Below are 16,815 nucleotides of genomic sequence, written 5' to 3' on the forward strand. Positions count from 1 at the left end.
TAGTCAAATCAGTCTTTACTAAGTAGCTGGTTTGCAGAGCAAATGCTCTAGGTGAGGGGTGACTTCTCTAATGAAGCCCAGTGATAATTGCATCATGCCCTATTTTCTCTCAGGCAGAGATGATTCCTGTTAAAGCCATGGAAACATTTAGACCCGACACACACACTCTGCAGGTTTTTAGATAGAACTTCTAATTATTGTATTAAAATACCAAGACTAGTTTAAAAAATAGTTTTTCTAAATGGAGGAGTCCTGGTTTATGCACATTTTGGCTTGGAAGTTGTCTCTGTCCATTCTGCATTGTCCTTTAGTAGAGAAACCTCTCTCTGTTCTAGGAAATTGATTACCACCATCATCAATAGTATCAGTGTATCTCATCTGTTTCTGGACTAGGCTGTCTGATCATCAAAGGGGAAACAACAAACTGATTTTTGAACAAAACCAAGGTTTCCGTTTTGGGTAGACTGTCCACATTTATGCCCCCTGCTCTCCACCCTTGAAACCAAATCTTGTGGTAGGTACTATTCCCCGATTTATATTTCTTCAAATAAATATGCAACTGCAAAGGAGTTTTGACTAGTGCTTGGTGTCACAAAAAAATATTTAAAGGGGTTCAAGCTTATAATCTCATTAGTGTATCAGTACTATTTCACAGAATTGACAGGATGGTTAGTAATTAATAACATAAACAAGATGGTAGTGGCACTTGCAAATAATCTCAGCAAGAATTTTTTAAAAGGAAAAATTTCCTTTTAATCAGTATATTGTGCAATTAAGAATTTCCATATATTGATTTGCATAAAGTGAGGTTCACCTGTATGGTATATAGATTATAATTGTTCCTTTTTAACACTAGCATAGAAGAAAAATGTAAATGGCTCCAAAAAATATAACTCTGTATATGTCTCCTGAGTGCTACTGTTTGAAACAGGAACTGCCAATTTACCCCTAGATGAGCCCCTGAGAATTTGATTGGCGTTCTTACCTACTACTAAATCCTCCTTAAGGCACCCCTCCTCTCACACTGGGCACATGTGGGCACTCTGGATTGCTCTGATCTAGCCTTTAGGTTGTTATTCCAGCCAACATGGTCCCAGGTAATGGTGAGGGAAAAATATTGCTCATTATATGTTATATAAAAATTAGCTTTGGTAGAGCATTTTCTGATTTATTTCTGCTTTCCGCCTGATTTCATTTAATCTTTTCAACAACCCCGTGAGGCAGAAATTCTGTTGCCACCATCCTTACTCTATAGATAAGGGACCCAAGGTGCAAAAAAGAAAAAAAAAAAAAAAAAAAACGAAATGAAATGAATTGCCAGGAATCACCAACAATAACTGCCAGAGTCAGAACTGGAGTCTAGATATTATGACTGTAATGTCCATTCTTTTTTAAAAAAGGAAAGCACTCCTCCCGAAGTGGGGAATATTAAAATGCATTTGTTTTACTCAAAGTTAACAGCACATTTCTCATTTCTTTTTAATCTGTCTTAACCAGACTCAACAACATTTACTGGAGGGATTATTGCCTGATTGCATTACCTCACCCTTCCTGAACACAGGAAATTTCTATTTCCCCCTATAGGCCATTTCCCCATCAGAAGATTGGACTAAATCTATATTTAAAATGTTAGTCAGATGGCATGCTATCTTAAACCAGTTTCTCCCAGGATTTTAGTTACTCCTGTATTCTAATAGGAAATGTGAACCCTTGAATCTATCTCCCTACCTTCTTCCCTTAGTGGATTCGTTATCAGTTTAAATAATTCACTGCCTCGCCCCTACTGGATGAGTTTCTACAATATTGGCAAGCCATGTGTAGACCCTTGGAGGGGTTTATATGTCCCATTAGGTGACTCTTTTAATTTCACTGCTTGGCTGACTGTGTACAACTATGGCTTCTGATTTCCCTGGATGGATGTCTGCCATTAGCCCACATCTGACTGTGCGCTGTCTCTGTGCGGGACCCTGGGTTATGACACATGCAGGCACTGTGTCGGGGTATGTCATTTCATTGCTTTTCCCAACTGATTTCTAACAATAACCCAACTTATTTCATTACTCCCCAGGTCTTTAAAGTTTTGTTTCCTCCTCAAAATGTTAAAAGGAAAAGGAAGAATGAATGGATCAAAGGAGAATGAATTCTATAAATATTAAAAACAAACAAACAAAAAACAACACTCCGAAGTAGGCAAAAAAAGTGTTTGTGGGCTGAATTCTTTTGAGTCTGGTTTGCCTACCTTGCCTTAATTTTTTTTTTTCAATCCTGTCTCAGTTTTTGTATTTAATTACTACGCTGTTTTAAACATTTCACTTCTCACTATGTATTCCATACTACACATACAATAATAAACACTGGCTATGATCCTAACTTAGGCTTGCTTTAAAATAGAAGTACTTAAGAATCTGAGCCAGGGAAAAAAGCATACTAACACTCACAAGGCACATTCTTTTCTCACGCCTTCCTTAGCCTATTGCCCTGGGCAGTAAATTGTAGGGTAAAATAACCAGTTTATTATTTGCTGTTTTTTTTTTTTTCCCACTCTGCTGAGAAAAGCTACACTCCTGGCAAACTGAGAGAAAATTTAAAAATGGAATCCAGTGTACTGTATGTATGTTTGGTGAACGTGTTCAATATACAATATTCATGTGATCTATATTTCTCTCTCTCTCTCTTTTTGGCTGGAATCAACAGAAATGTAATGAGTGAGCTTTTGAAACTGAATGGGATAAGCAGAAATACCCTATGAAAAGCAAGAGGTGACTCTTGCTCTCCCCTTTCCCTAAAAATGCAAACAAGCCCTTCCCTAACAACTAACCAAAATCATCTGTATTTGTTTGAAAGGAGATTTTTTAAAAGCATTAAAATTCATTTTTTGAATCTATGCTCCACTAATACTTCACATATTTAGATGCTTAGAAAATGTTCAAAATTTTTTCTTGTAGACTTGATCTTAATGGAGCTCCCTTTTTTCCCCCACCCATGAATTTTTATTACTCTGTATTTTTGGCCTTATCCTCTATAAAATGTACCATTTTCACTCACAGCTTAAGATAGCTTTGATGTTCTTAGCATGACATACTGTATGTAATGTTAGCTGTTTAAAGCTGGAGATCAGACTGTGCATAATAACATATGTAGCTTGGATTATATAAACAGTATAGGAAGAAGGGGAGACAGGGCCCTTCTGTGTACAAATTTCAGATTGCTAGCTGTATGCCTGTTCAGAATGTTAAACACTCCTAAATAGGCAGTGATGAAGTTACTTCTTTAGTGACTGTGACTTACGAAGGTATAAAGACAAAAAATTTTCGACTAAAAATAATTTAAAGATGATGCTGGTAATTACCATATTTACTTTATCTGATTTTCTACTTGCTACTTAGGGAGCTTTGAGGATAGAAGGGAAAAAGTGAATTTCATTGTCTTCAAAGCCCCATGTAACTGAGGAATTTCATCAAAAACCTGGAGGACACAACTTAGAAGAGCCAAAGACAGAAGAAAGTGATACAAATTGTAAATTTCATCCATTACACATTTCACCCATTATAAAGAAGCCTGGGGCAGGGGATTGTACCAGTCTATTTCCCTAGGATTGTTTCTTCTGTATCTTAATATTTTAGGTTAGTTAGACTAGCCTGGAGTTTTGGGGTTTTTTTTTCTGTTCTTTGTGTCGTTCTTTTATTATTAAGCTTGCTGTCCTGCTTTTTCATCTGTTACTGAAAGGACTGGTAACTTTCATACATTTCATTTCAAGAGAAATTAAATAAAACAGATTACCATATTATTCAGCAATGAGACATTTCAGAATGAAGAAATAAGTCAATAGCTTTCCTCGTTTAGTAAGTTTATATTTTATTTTAAATATTCATATCCTGCTTTGTTTTAGGAAGACTTCAAGGCCGCTGATACGTTTACTGCTCAAATATCAGCACAGTAATAATCAGGCCTTTGAAACCGTGGGTGAAAAATCCAGTAAATTTCAGTCATCTTTTATTTATGTAATGAGATTGTGTGGCATTTTATTTCCTGTCCCTTTTCACAGGAACTTTAAATACGGACGCTCCTCTTAATGGGTTATCTTTATATTGGGAAGTTCTGTGTGAGGTTGAAGTTTTTATGGGGGAACTTGTTTAAAACACAGTTGTCTTTAAAGGCGAGTTTGCCACACAGCAAGGTTAGGGGTTGCCAATAAATCCATTTATAGCAACTTCTGTATTCCCTGCTCCAGACACACCATTGGGGTGACCCGTCCACGATTCCCGCGGGCCACCCAAGGCAGCAACAGTCCTAACTGACCCCCTCTGTGACCAAGGCTGGTCTAAAGGGCTTCGAGTATGGAGTGGGCTGAGCTCCCCGGCCTGAACTGCCTGCCAGGGAACCCAGGACTCCCAAATCTGTAGGCCCTACCCCGGCTTTCGCTCTGCTGGGAAATAACAAACATTTTGGAATTAGGGAATTTAATTTACTGCTACCGACCGAAACAATAATAGCATCCTTGTGTTTCTCCTACCTCCATACCCCGCTCCTCCCGCGGATACAGGCACGATGTTGGCCCTCCGTGGATGGAGCACAGGCAACCCAGGGCCAGCCCAGAGCGGTCGGGGGAGGCTGCTGAGACTGGGCCCCGGGGGCTCCCAGGGCAATCTTTGGTCCCTAAGCGTCCCTAATTCGCGTTTGGGAAAGAAAAAGACACAGCAGGCGAGACGCCCCTTACACCTTCCATCCGCCTTAGCTCATTCTTGCCCCAGAAAAGTGAGTGTTTGTGTGTAGTTAAGTGAGGCAGAGAAAATTCAGGAAAGCCACACAAGTCACCCTAAAGCATCCACCAAAACTTCAGCTTGGTTAATTGCTCCCATATGTCCTCCTCGGCTGTTTACAAAAAGCAGCATGGGGGGGAGGTCGGGCCACTTGACTGATTTTTAGAGGTTGAAAAAAAGACTATCACCCATCTTGATCCAATCCTGGAGGGGCCCAAGCGCAGCCTCGGGGGACAAACTCCCTTGGGGGAAGCCGGGGACCGGCTCAGAGAGGTGGGGCGGGGGCCGCTGCAACCACACCCCGTAGAAAGTTCGCGCGCGGCGCCCCAGCGGGTCCCGGGAGCCGCCGCGGCCCGGGGCGGGGAGGGGCGCGGGAGGCGCGGCCCGGGCGGGCGCGCGAGAGGAAGGTGCCTTCGGGAACACGCGCAAGGGCGGGGATTCGCGCTGCCAATGAGGCCCCGGTGTGGGCCGTGCGAGGCTGGGGGACGGGCCGGAGCGCAGCCTTAGCTGTGGCAGCTGCGGGAGCAGCGGCCGCCTTGGGAGCCTGAGGAAAGACAGCCGCGGAGCGCCGAGCTGGCCGCGCCCCGAGGCCCGGCCCTGGGGGTGGGGAACCGCGCCGTGGAGCTGGAAACTTTCCCGGCAGGTAACTCCCGCCGCCCTGACACCACCGCCGGCCTCCACGCGCCTCGGGCAGGGCCAGCTGCTGCGGTGCAGTTGGGAACAGGGGTCCCGGGAGGAGGAGAGGGTGATGGGGAGAGTGGAAAGGCATGTGGGAAAGTTTCTGGCGCCTCCCCGCCCCCCTTCGCTGGGCACACCCGGGAGCTTTCCGGGGACAGGCACGGACATGTTGGGAGCCCCGGGCCTTGGTCCTGGCGTCTCTGGAGAGTCGGCGCTTTCCCTTCGCCTCCCCTCCACGCCGGACCGAGTGGGCCCCCGGCGGAGCTGATGTTCCGGGGCACCGGGAACGCGCGGCGGCACTCTCAAGTTTCGGGACCACCCCCACCCGGCGCGCCTCCGCGCCCCCTTTCCCGCCTCCTCGGTAGCCCTCGGGCTTGGCAAGGGCCTGGGCTGCGCCTGGTACCTGAGGCGGGGGAGGCGGGGGAGAGGCGCGCCTGGCACCGCAGGGTCCAGGGCGCCCCCGGAGTGTAGATGAGTGCGGGTCGCGAAGTTGGGTGAACTTAAGCCCCCCGGGCTGAAAGTATTGCTTCGCTTCCAAGAACTGCGATTAATATATCCAAGTTCTTTTTTTGGTGGGGGGTGAGCTAGGATTGGACATTGAGGGAGTAGAGAATTATATCAAGATTACATTTCCCCCAATTCTTGGAGAGTGAAGAGTGCTCACTTCTTCTGGGGGACTTATGTCAGGGCGCACGTTCTTCCTGGGGGACTTTGGGGTGCGGGCGCGCAGCGCTGTGAGTGTGAAGGGCTCCCGGCTTTGGCGCGGCAGCTTTCCGGAACGGCTGGTGAGGAAGGAAGCCCTAAGGCATTGTGTGCGGTGTTTGCAGACAGAAATGTCTTTGGACCAGCGTTCCCAAAACTTACTTCACTTATTGTGTAAGGCTCATAGAGGAAATGCGGCGGTGGCCAGGTAGAAATACGGCGCTGCGGCCAGGGGTTCGGAGGACGACGGGCTCGGCGACAGTCTTCACCTCCCAACTCCCCCCAGCCCGCTGTTGGCAGACCCAGATCCCCGTGCCATGGGTGCTGGGGCTCGTATCGGTAGCGCTGTTCCCCGCTGGAGTCATCTCTGGAAGGTTAGGAGGACACCTTCATCTTGAACTTGACCCTGGGAGCATCGTCGCCTGGGCATTACTAGGTAAAAAAAAAAAAAAAAACAAAACCAGCTGAATTTTCCCATGAGATGGGCCTGGGACTCTGGCACGGAAAGGAAGTGCCTAGTTTAGAATCTTTGAGGAATGGGTTTAGGACTGCCGAGATCGTTAACTCGAAACGTCAGCCCATCAGACTGCAGAAGTTAAAGTGGAGGGGGTGGGGATGGGAGAGGAAAGGAGAAATCTGGTTAATTTGTACAAAAAGTTGGTATTTCTCTGTGGTGGAAATGAAGAGAGTCTGCATCTTTGCTTTCACCAGATCTGCTAGTCTCTTTCTCTCTCTCCTCTTTTTTCCCCTTCCTCGGTCATCTTTATTCCTGCCAGGCTGGCATTCTTGGCATGGGGGAGGGGAAAGAGAAGAAAGCAGTTGGGAAGCTTCTCTGGCCAGCTTGGAGGTATTTAAGATCTGCTGCTAGGAAGATTCCAGGATTTTAACAGCTGCTTCTTGATTGCAGGGAATGAAAGAATTTACGAGCAATCGAGAGATGTTCATTATAGTGGTCTGACTGTTTACTCATCTCAGCTACTTAAAGTTCTCACAAGGGGCCCTCCCTAGAGTATACCAGTTTTTGCAAAATTTGTGTCAGCCAGAATGCTTGGTGGGTGTCAGTCAGAATGCATCGTAAATATATCCTGGTGGTATTAAGATGAAAAGTATGCGGGAGTAAAGGAAATATGATATCTGACATCCTTCAGGACTTCCTCTTAGGGTTACTCCTGTTACCTGCCAAGTGAATTCAGTCCAGGCTTCCGGACTGTTGTGATTTGACAATAAGAGATGGGAAATAGTGTCATCGATTTTGGCGGAGGCAGGAAAGTCCAGGAATAAATTTAAGGTCACTTTTTATGACCCTGTCTTTCAGCTGTGATGCCACAGACTTAACTTTTGCTAGGACTTGGAAGCAATGGTTTTCCTGCTTTTTTGGTTTAACCACCAGAATGTCTGAATTATCATAATTTGTGTCCATCATGGAACTAAAACACAACTGATTCATAGTCAGCCTTTTTCTGCTTCCCATAACCGCCTGTGCAAAAAAGAACATTTTGTCTTTTTAACCACACACAAGTTTGTTATTTGGTGCCATAGTGAGTTTTTGTTAGTGGGTGATTGAGGGCACAAATTTAAAGACAATGGAATTTTCTCAATTACATAGTTCATTTTTAGGCAGCATCCCCCTCTGAGTTGCTGATTAATTCTTTATCTCCCAGGGAACATTAAAATCAGTATCCATGGGCTGGTAGAACTGTAATCCATATGATAATGATGCCTGCCAGACGTTAATGTTATGTCCATATTTCCGCTAGATATTTCTAACTCAATTGTAAAGGTTTTTTGTCTGCGTTGGGTTGCAAGTAGTCTGTGAGTCTCATAGTCAGAGAGTTGGCTTTATTTTTTGTCTTTCTGATGAAAAGTTTAGTTTAACTTGTAAGTTACAGGAGCGAAGTTAACAAAAGCAAAATAAAACAGATGAGGTATATATATTGCTGGGGAAGGATTTGTTTTAGTCCCTAGGATAGCTTTGTTTTAAACCATCTTTTAAATGCATGTTTCAGTGGTGGAAAAACTAGAACCTCCTCCCAGCCCCTCAACACTTTACAAGTATTTTCTGTATTCTAGGCTTTTAAGCCTTTCTGGATCTTAGTTTTCTCATCATTATCATCCCTAAAATGGGATTACCTTTCAACTCGTAAGTTCTGTGACTGTAATAGTTTGAGAAGTGTAGGCATTGTGGAGCCAGTGCTGTAATATTAGAACTCTACTTTGGGATTTATGAAGGGCTTTACTTACGTATTTTAACTTTAAATTCTCAGTTAAGTAAACCAAGGCTGGGCAAGTTAGATCCATATGCTTGATATCATCTGTAAATGGTGGAGTTGAACTTGAACCTAGGTCTTCTGATTCTCCCTGTTCCCACCCCCATCTGTCTATTCATGGAGTCACCTGTGAATTGGCTAAAACTTGACAAACAGACTAATATTAATATGTGGCATTTTCTCACAGTATTTCATTTATGGATTATTCTGGTTTTAGAACCCCAGGGTTAACATCTATGCTTTGATGTCAGAGATTAAAAGCAGTTCAGTAATAATGGTAATAAAACTTTCTCCCCAAGAGAGTTTCAGAAATTCACATACCTCAGACTAATCATTTGTTTATTTTCAACTTCTTTTTTATTAAGTAGGTGTCAAGGTCTAGTGTGATTTATAATCCAGACTAGTAAACCCAGACAGCATTCTTAAGGAAGTCACTTCTCAAATCTGTACATCTTTTTAAAAATAAGTAATGAACATATCATTTGCCTTTCATCTCGGTATCTTTCAGCTCAATTACAAAGCCTGGATAAATGTCCCATTTTTGGTGTGATTGTTCTTGGGCTCTTTCTACTGATGTCTGGGTAGGTCTGATTTTGTAGCACTTTCTGTGCTAAATAAATTCTTCCCTTATGCTATTGGTTCAATGGTAAAGAAGTAGTAGGCTGCAGGTGACCCATTTTCACTGTGACTCTGAATGTTTGTACTGTGTCCTGCTTGCCTATTTAAGAGCACTGAGTGCAACTTGACACTCATCTGGAAGCTGGTATGGATTTTCTTTAAAAGGTTCTAAAATAAAATTATGTGCTAAGCTATAGGCTCTTTTATGTCTGAGCAGCCTGTCCATCTTCAGCTTTTTAAACTTATTCTCAGAAGAATGTCTTTTCAAAATACTAAGCAATGGGGTTTAAACCTCAGGAGGAGGATGTATCCATGAGTGCCAACTGGCTAAGTGTGAAAAGGCTACCATTTCCAGGTGTGTGCGGGGAGAGAGCATTATGAACCAGTATTTGCTAGTGAAGATGGAAGACTTTGTTATCAGTTACCAGGTGGGGACAAGAGCAGCAAAGCAGAAGAATGGCTTCTGGTCTTTTTATTATCAGGAGAATGGATTTTGAAGGATGGGGAGGAATTTTGATAAAGTAGCCTATCGGGAAACACCTTACGCAGTAGAAGGGGTTCCAGTTTGGTTTAGCTATGTTACTGATGAGGGTTGCCCTTCTAGGCTAGATGGTGTCTTTAGGGGCTCCTGCAGGAGTGTGTGATCAAGGAGACTCTTCTGGAAAGAAGAGGCCCTAAGGTTGGAATGTCGAGGACAAGAAAAGTGCTGCAGAGGGATGGCATAGGCCCTGGATTTTAGTAGATTTTGCCACTACCATGAGGGAATGTGTTAGTGAAAATCTTCCAGCTGCCAATGTATATAGATGTGAACCCAGGATGTTCAGCCATACCGCCCAGAGCCATGGTGACTCATCACTTGCCACCTTCCCTGCTTCCCCCAGAACAGAGGGTTACTATCTCTGTGAGCTGGGGTCGGAGTCGGGAGGTCTCTGAGAAACACTTGGCTGTGACCCTTTCATGCATATATTCTTATGCAAAAATGAGATCTTACATTACACGTGCTTTTGAAGAAATGTCAAAAAGATTTGGCCTCCAATGTGCATAGAATGCATCTGCACAGCTTAGAGTACAGTATACATGTATGTGATGTGCTTTTCCCCCTGTCCTATCAGTATATTCTTATTTGGGAGTATTTTAATGGCTGTTTAGGGAATCTATTACATGTTGCTGTAATGTATTTAACCAGCCCATTTTGACATTTAGGTGCTTTGGAAAGAAATATCTTTTAGGATATCAGAGCCCTTTGGCTCAGATGTGATTTACTCATCATTAAATCATAGGGCCCAATACATAGTGGGTACCTGACTGCTGGTAGCTTCAAAACCTCACTTCACCAAGAAACTGACTCTGTACTTAGTTCCAATTTGGGAAAACCCAGGTTGGCCTAAGGCCAGCCAAAGGAGAGTTATGGTTGGCAGTTCCCATTAGACCCACAAGGTGGGACTGAGGGGAGACCAAGTATCCTACAAAGAAGGGGGCTATTGTTAATGGAAAAGGGAGGGAGCTAGGTAAACAAAAAGAGCTAGCTGTCTAATACAGGATATGTTTCCAAAAGTGGTGTTGCTGGTCATAAAAACATAGCAATATGCTAGAGATTATGAACATTTTTAATGCTCCTGTGATGTATATCATATCATCTTGAGAGTAGTAGACTTTTCCACATTCTTTGGGGATTTGAATTACTGCGTGCACAGGCACTTGTGTAACAGGGTATTGAATTACTGCGAAAAACTTTGGAGTTGGTCATTATTCTCACGTAACCCATTATACCCCCCCCCTCTGCCATGCTTTATTCTAAATTACTTGGGATTAGTAACATCAATTATTAATGTTTATTGAGTGCTTGCGGACTCTGAACTAGAGGACTGAATTTAAAAAATTCTGTGGAAATGAAACAGCATTGTTCTTTCTTCACACTTTGTCCTACATACATAGAGTGCTGTGGCAGGGATAGTCTCTTGCCCATACCACAGCATTCCCCATCCTAGTCCTCCCTGCCTTCTTGTGGCTTTAACCAACAACCATTTATTTGCTAGGAATTCAGAAATTGGAGCTGGGTTCAGCTGGGTGGTTTTTCTGCCGGGGTATAGGCTCACTCATGCTCTGGTGGTTACGTGATTCATTGCAGGGGCCACTGCTGTAATAATTTACCACATTACTTGATAACATAATCCTGCTTTTGATTAGTTTTCCATTGGCCATGTGCTTCAGGGTAAGTTAGGTGCGCCCCCTGCTCCAGGGAGTTGAATCTTGATTAAGCCAAGTCAACTTTAGTAATACCATACCTGTTGCTAGTGACTGGTTAATGAGTAAGTGTATGACAACTATTGGGTCCCACTATATTGGGAACCTAAAATTGTCAGCAAAATAAAACAGGTTGACACTTTGAAAATCACAGAATACAAAGGTGGAAGGGGCCTAAGACCACAGTGACTTTTTTTAGCTGCTGAATTAACCAACCCTAAAACCACTGTGACTCAGAACTTCTTATGTGGGAAAAATGTTTTTAGTATTGTTTGAGGCAGTGATCTTCAAAGTGGAGAGTGCTAGACCATCCAATATGGGAAGAAGGAAAGTATTAAAAGTTTAGGGAAAAAAACCTTTACTAATATTTAATAGATGAGTTGACTCCGGTTGGTCTATCTGAAAGTCTTCTGTCACTTAGGTCATATGAGGTCGCCTGAGGGAAGAGTAGGCATTTACGAACTGGTGGAATTGACAGTGGTACCCTCATTCTTATTCTTGCCTTTTGTGAACTCTACCCATGTAAACAGATTTATGTATTATATCATATAATTTTAAGGAAACTGACTCCCACAAAATAGGCAGGTGGCTTAAAAAGATTCTTGCAAGGAAAGTTTAATGATAATGATGTAAATATACAGGAACAAGAAAATGTCTTATTTGAGATTAGGAAATGACTTTTAAATCAAATTTAATAAGTTGGCACCAAAATTGTGTGTGGGTGTGTATTAATAAATAAAAATAAACTTAAGAATACTGTTTGAATCACTCATCCTTTAAAAAGTTTTTAATGGATGCTTTATAATGTACATACTCCATTAGTCTACACATTCATAACCCTGGTGTTTAATTATGTATAAATTGTTGGAGGTACATGTTTAATTTTTTTACTGTTAGGGCTGCATGGTCAAAAAGTTTTGAGACCACAGTTTAAGTCACTTATTGCCCCTTATTGTCACATATTTTTGTTACTTGCAGCTGAAAGCACCGTAGCTAATGTGAGGGCAGATAAGAGCTTTGGCTGTTGCCCTTGTAATCCTAGTTTTTAAGATTCTCTGTGATCTGGGTCATAACTTTCTTTTCCAGACCCAGTTGTCCCCCCTGTGTCTCTGCTACTGAGCTCCTGTGCATTCCATAACTGTCATACTTGGTTTCAATTTTACCTCTGAGGAGGCTGTTCCCCCCTCCACTCCCCTCCCCAATCTTTTCAATGTCCTTCAAGGCCTAGCTCAAGTAAGTAATGCTTTTTCATTCACACTTTTCTGAATTCCCCCTTCTGCAACTACAGGGTCCTTCTGTTTAATCCCCCTAGCACATTGCTTGTACATTGATTATAATGTTTTTTTCTTTCTCTCTTTTTGTTTTTTATTAATGAGTCATTCGCTGGCTTGCTTAGCCTGTGGGTTGTAGGCTGCTTGATGGTTGGGGCCCTGGCTTGCCTTAGGCTTTTTTTTTTTTTAATTGCTTGTTTCCCCTTCTGGGAGAAAGAGGGGCAGGCAGAGACGCCACAGTTGTAAACCTCGCTCCTGCCAGTTACCACAGGGAGGGTCTCTGTCCTCCAGCCTGAGGAGTAGAGAGCACCATATACACACGAGGTATCTGAGAGCCAGGAGCATGCACAGCCAAGGAAGGAGGATCCAGGATCCAAACCTGGGTCACTTTTATTCCAAAGCTTTTTTTGTCTGCCCTCACGTGTGTTACCTGCAGTTCCACATTGTCCTTCTTTCATGTGGGAACACCAGCATGGGTGAGAATGGAATGCTTCCATGCAGCGGTGGCACAGAGACACTACTGGACAGTTCTGGGCGGGTGCAGTGAGTTCAAGGGAGAGTCTACTGTCCTTGTGGATTCACAAGAAAGGCCTGGAGAGTGAGAGGTACGAAGGTCTATATGCCTGTGGACAGTTAGCTGTCTGCTAGTACCCCCAAGCAAAATCATGGGAGAGAGTCTCCATGAGAGTCTGATCTGGGTATCCCCAGTGGGGGACAGGAGGTGATAGACTACACTGCTCAGCTGAATCAAATTACTTATGCATATATTCTCTCCATGGTAAGGAAAATTTAGGGTTGACAAGTGGTCAGCTTTCGAGTGAGGCCTGTTAGATATATGCTGTCATGATGGAAAACAGACATCTCCCATCTATCCAGGGTTTTGAGGGTCAAATGACAGAGTGTATATGAAAGGGTTTTGAATGTTGTAAATTGCCTCCTAGATGCAAGGGAGACATCAAATTTGGTTCTTTTCGTATAGTACTAACTTCTAGCTTAGATTTCTTTGTTAGCCATTTTTGTTTTCTTTTAAGTGAATTTCCAAAGGATTTGTTTTTTCAAGTGCTGGAGCTCTGAAATGGAATAGGACACAATTTTTCTCAAATGAATTACAGATATTTGTTCAAAGCTTGCTCTAATTCTTTTAGCCATGGAGTAAGTAGAATTTGTGATATGGTGAATCTGTCTTGGGATTTAGTTGTTCAAGTACTCTTGGGATCCTTTTATAAGAATGGGACCACTTCTGGTGCATAAAGATGGAAATCTGGCGAGGGCCGGATCTTTGAGGTAAGTTATGGGGAACCTGTAAGTACCACCTGAAAAACTGTCAAAGAGTTTTGATTTTGGATTATGTTTTGTTTTGTGTTTTGTTACTGTGAAGCCAGTAACTAATTTTAAGGAGTTATTGGAGAGGGTTTGAGGGAGGGACCCTTTGAAATATCTCAAGATAGTTTTGAAAGTGAAAACTGAGGCGTGGTTTGAAACTTATGAATTTGAAATCTATTCCATTGTAGATTTCCAAAGAAATGGATGTGAATAAGTATAATTTAAGTCCATTTGAGGGAAATTTTGCAGTGGCAGTTTCATATTACAAAGTGTGACATAAATGAAAACATGTTAACTTACAGAGTAAATATAGTTATTTACAGATGCAAAAGACAGAAAAAGTGAGAGGCACCTAACTTGCATTTGTGACTTTTTTATTATTCAGGGCTCTTGAAGCATGCCTATGACTTCAAGAGAACTCTACCTCAGAGTGATTTAGCTAGATAAAGCAGCAGTTCTCAAAATGGTTTCTACAGAAACTGGTTCTCAGGAAATTAATACATGTTATGCAGGGAAACAAGGTGTTATGTTGAAATAAGTGGGAAAATGTAGGTTAACCAAAGTAAAACAGGTGTTTTTGTTTTTAACTGCAGGACTTTTGAGCATTCTTACTTCTAATGTTCATTCTGAATCTTCTTGAAGGAAACAGAATATTTAATATTTCTCAAATGCATTGAACTATAGAAACTTTTTTTTGCAAAGCATCATTTAGCCGGAAGACAATGTTGGGTTGTTTAATTTGCTAAAATGTTTTAAAGCAAATCCCAGACATCATATAATTTCACCTGACAAACTTTAGTATGCATTTCTAACTAAGGACTTAGAGCAAAAATCGCTACGTCATTATCACTGTTAATAAAATTAACAGTAATTTCTTAATGTTACCTAATTGTCCTCAAATGTCATTTGTCACCATTTCTGTTTTTGGAACCAAGGTTCAGTTGAGGTTTACATATTACACTGTGGGTTACTGTTTTTGTCTCTTTGGTTTTTTTTTTTTTAAATATAGACAAATACTGTCTTACCACCCTCTTCTCTCTCTCTCCTGACTTTTAGAAGTGAACTTGTAGAATGTCCCATATTTGAATTTGTTTCCTTGTGGTGTTGTTTACCTTGTTCCTTTGTCCTCTGTATTTCTTATAAACTAGAGGTTAGATCTAAAAGCACATTTAGATTCAGATTAAGTATTTTTTGCAATACTAGGTCCTAGAGTATTTTTTTCTCCTTAGGATTTGGGAATGGGCAATTTAATTTAGCAATTCATAAGTCATTTTTTTTCATATAAAGAAGTAATGACTTAGAGTTTGGAAATTAATTTTATTAGTATATCAAGGAGGGGGTGCAAACTTAATTTATTCCAGTTGCAGTTGGGAACATGGTGGTATTTTGCATAGCTGGCCTAGTTAAATGGGTATGTAAACCATGTAACTCTTGGGTAAGATGGTTTCTCGTGATTGAATTTTATTTGGAATGACGAGGTATCTGAGTTGTAATGGTAAAATGCTTTTCTATAAAGATTTATTTCTAAACATTAATTTAGGAATATGCACTCATTTTACCTCTATTTGATAAATTTTAACAATATTTTTCTGATAAATGCTTATACTGATTTGAAGTACAGCCATAAATCTAAATACACCCTCAGGGTGATAATTTTATATGTACATTGTCTTGGAAACTCAGACATGTAAATAAAAGTTCATATCGTAGCTGTCTTTGCTAACTCAATTTGATATTTACATTTTTCCCCTTGATATCCTTCCAAGTGCTTGTTGTATGTCTGGGGAAAATTAAACTTAGAGGAATTGTGTGTGTCTTGATGAAGAATAGCATAGTATATGTAAAGTAGCTTTGTTTGATGGATGGAAGGTATCATAGGCTGTTCCCAGCACAGTTTTATGTTTAACCTCTTAGTGGGCAGGAATACTGTTTCATACATTGCAATTTGCCTGTTGTGAGTAATAAGGTGCCGTGGGCAGAGTGGGTACTTTGTAACTGTAGTAGTACACTAAAACTGTACGCACACACTCCTTTTTTTCTCCTCCTCTTTTAAAAGTACAAATATATAGGGTAGAGTGAAAAAGCATGATCTTTGAAGCCAGATGAACCATGGACAGTTTATCAGATCTCTGTTGCTTTGTCTGTAAAATGGGGTAGTAATTCCTTTTTCATAGATTCGTGCCAAGACTAAAGGTGAGAACCCTTTTAGAATACTTAGCCCTGTGCTTGGCTTGTAGGTGCCCAAAACAGGTCCTTTACTCCCTCCTCCTCTTAACCCTATTTTTAAATTCAACTTTCTGGATCTGCAATTGAATGGAAGTTTCTGTTTGTTCTGAGTGTTTTAAAAATTGCTAATTTTAAGGTACTTGTTACTGAAGTCCAGGTAAGAGCTCAATTTCAAGATAACCTGTATACGTAGTTTGTTGGTTCCTTATATTAAAACAATTAGATGTTTATATGAAATATTTTGAACAAACAAGTGGGACATTTTTAGATGGTAATACGTAGAGGAGAAGGAACCAGAGAATAAAAAGGGTATTTTATTATTGGCATGAGAATATTTCTGACAGACCATCTGGTTTTAATGAAAATCAGTATTTAAAAAGTCCATTTATTTACTGAGCCTGTGAGAACATGAGATGCTCTGCAGACTTCAGTAGAGTTTTGCTGGAGTGCGGTTTAGAATAATAAACTCTATTTTATTTAGATGGAGTAAGTCTGTAGTGCCGCACTCAAGTCATAGGTGTCTGTTTATTTGTGAACAGGGCTGTCGCCAACCAGGAGCGCAGCCTTGCCTGCAGAGGAGGCATCGGTGCTTCCCTGAGGGGGGAGGACTCTCTTTACTGGCCTATACCCCATTAAAGACGCATGGAAAGGGAGAATTAATACATCCTAAGTTTCGAACTGCAGAAGTCGAGGAACAGTTTGGAAGCTGCTTAAATAGGCATTTAT

General features: G+C 41.6%; 1 protein-coding gene across 4 annotated transcripts in view; it reads left to right on the forward strand.

Moving 5' to 3' along the window:
• The first annotated feature begins 5,164 nt into the window (after positions 1-5,164).
• TANC1 (tetratricopeptide repeat, ankyrin repeat and coiled-coil containing 1) overlaps positions 5,165-16,815 on the forward strand; it is a 207,195-nt gene continuing 195,544 nt past the window's right edge. For 3 of the 4 annotated variants that reach the window (XM_072961020.1, XM_072961024.1, XM_072961023.1), the window contains exon 1: positions 5,165-5,403. The gene's annotated coding sequence lies outside the window, so the exon portion shown is untranslated. Of the gene's footprint in view, positions 5,404-5,578; positions 6,577-16,815 lie in introns of those variants that run through there. The other variant, XM_015248290.3, reaches the window with a different exon arrangement.

This window comes from Vicugna pacos, chromosome 5, assembly GCF_048564905.1.
Source record: "Vicugna pacos chromosome 5, VicPac4, whole genome shotgun sequence".
Lineage (NCBI taxonomy): Eukaryota > Metazoa > Chordata > Mammalia > Artiodactyla > Camelidae > Vicugna > Vicugna pacos.